The 1,947-nt window shown below is 54.8% G+C and overlaps 1 long non-coding RNA gene across 1 annotated transcript; it reads left to right on the top strand.

The window, feature by feature from the left end:
• The first annotated feature begins 6 nt into the window (after positions 1-6).
• On the top strand, positions 7-1,480 carry LOC108448862. Its single transcript, XR_001864904.1, has 2 exons — positions 7-202; positions 1,051-1,480. It is a non-coding gene; the product is annotated as an uncharacterized LOC108448862 (long non-coding RNA).
• The last annotated feature ends 467 nt before the right edge of the window (positions 1,481-1,947 follow it).

Genomic DNA, 1,947 nt, shown 5'->3' with positions numbered 1-1,947 from the left:
GGTGGGGAAGGGGCTGCAGGGCCAGGCCAGGCTGTGCCCCAGGGCCAGCAGCCAGACCAGGACTCTGTTTTTGCTGTGACTGTCCCAGAACTTTGTGTGTCACAGGATTTCCTGCCGGGGCTCAGCCCCAGAGAAGCCACAGCCCTGGATGGTCACAGGGATGGGACTCAGTGCTTCCATCCCTGAGGTGAGGAAGGACCAGGTGAGTTGTGGGAGCCCCACGTGTCCCTCCTGGGCAGGGGTTCGGGGTCTGTGGGCTGGGGAAGGGCTGCTGGGTGGTACCAGCCAGCCTCACCCGTGCCCGAGAGCAGCTCCCAGGTGGGCTCCGTGCTGGGCCTCACCTGTGCAGTAACAGGTGTGAACATTCATGAAGCATTTTGATGGTCATGTATGATACTGCAAACAACAGCTGTGCCCCCAACCCAAGGAAAGAGAGGGGTTAGATTGGGGTTTTTAATGTATACTGAGCCTTCTTCTGAAAATGTTTTGCAAAATCAAACTCACTCAGGTATGGAAATCAGAACCTGGGTACTTGCTTTGTCACTAGATGCTGTTTGAGTTGCAACTTTGTTCCCCACGTAGGAGGGAATAGTGATAAGGTGGTTTCTGCACTCGAGCAAGTGTAAAGCTTTGTTGGAAGTTGTGTACTCTGCTCTCTTGTTCTGTGTTTGGTTTCTCTCCTGCAGCAGGGGGTTCACCTGGGGACAGCTCAGGGGACTGTGTGCCCTGGCAAGTGTGGGAAGGGAGAGGGAGAGGGGAGGGCCCGTGCAGGGAACCTGGCACCACAGTGATCCCAGCTTCTGGCAAAAGTTCCTTGCCAAAAGAAGAAGTCCTTTTCCTGTTTGTTGTTGCTGTGGGATGGGTGATCTGGCTCTGGTGTGCTTTGGGAAGTGCTCGTGGTAGAGACGCTTTTGGGAAGGGCTTTAGGGAGAGCTGGGGGTGGGATGATGCTTCAGTTAGCACTGCTCCAGAGGAGATGGGTCTGTGTCGGACAGGGGGCTCTGGTTTTAGCTGCATTCCTGGGTGAACATCTTGGTTATTTCTTTTCAGGTAGCTGGACCAAGAGGTGGTTGTGCAGGATGGTGAGAGCTGCTCTTACTGTTTGGTTATACCTGTGTGGTTTTTTGGGTTATCACAGAATCATAGAAGGGTTTGGGCTGGAAGGGACCATAAAGACCATCTCCTTCCACCCCTGCCATGGGCAGGGACACCTTCCACTGTCCCAGGTTGCCCCAAGCCCTGTCCAGCCTGGCCTTGGACATGTCCAGGGATGGGGCACCCACAGCTCCTCTGGCAACCTGTGCCAGGGCCTTGCCCATCTAATTCCCTAATACCCCCTCTGCCTGTTGAAACCATTCCCTCTTGTCCTGGCACTACATGCTCTTGTGAAGAGTCCCCCTCCAGCTCTCCTGTAGGTTATAGAAGGCAATTTTGCCTAATTGGATGGTGAACATGAATAAAATCCATTTCTCAAAGTTGACTTTCTTTCTTTCTTTCTTTGTATTTGATACTCTTGTGCCTGAACAAGGTGCGGAGGTGTTTAACTGCTGCAGGTGGCTGTGCAGGCAGGCAGAGAACTGACCCCTGCACTGACCCCTGCACTGTCACACCCTGCAGGTGTCACACCCGGTCCTGCTTGGGGAGCTGCAGGGCAGTCAGATGCTGAATTGAACTCCTCGGCAGTGCTGTGGGATTTGGGAGCATCTCGGTGTGCCAAGCTCCCACCTCCACTAGAGGGTGTGGAGCTCCACAGAATCCTTTTGTTTTCACGGAAACGGGAAAACTGGGAGCCTTTCTGTAATCGGATGCACAGGCAGCCAGGCCATGGTGGGATTATATCCTCGGGAGATCCCTGCTCTGTGCCCTGGCAGCAGCCCAGGCTGCTCGTGCATTACACAACTGCCAGCCGGGCTCGGAGCATTCCAGGGGGTGTCCCTGGCCAGCCTG

This window comes from Corvus brachyrhynchos, unplaced genomic scaffold (assembly GCF_000691975.1).
Source record: "Corvus brachyrhynchos isolate BGI_N302 unplaced genomic scaffold, ASM69197v1 scaffold148, whole genome shotgun sequence".
Lineage (NCBI taxonomy): Eukaryota > Metazoa > Chordata > Aves > Passeriformes > Corvidae > Corvus > Corvus brachyrhynchos.
This window is presented reverse-complemented; position numbering and strand designations above follow the sequence as displayed.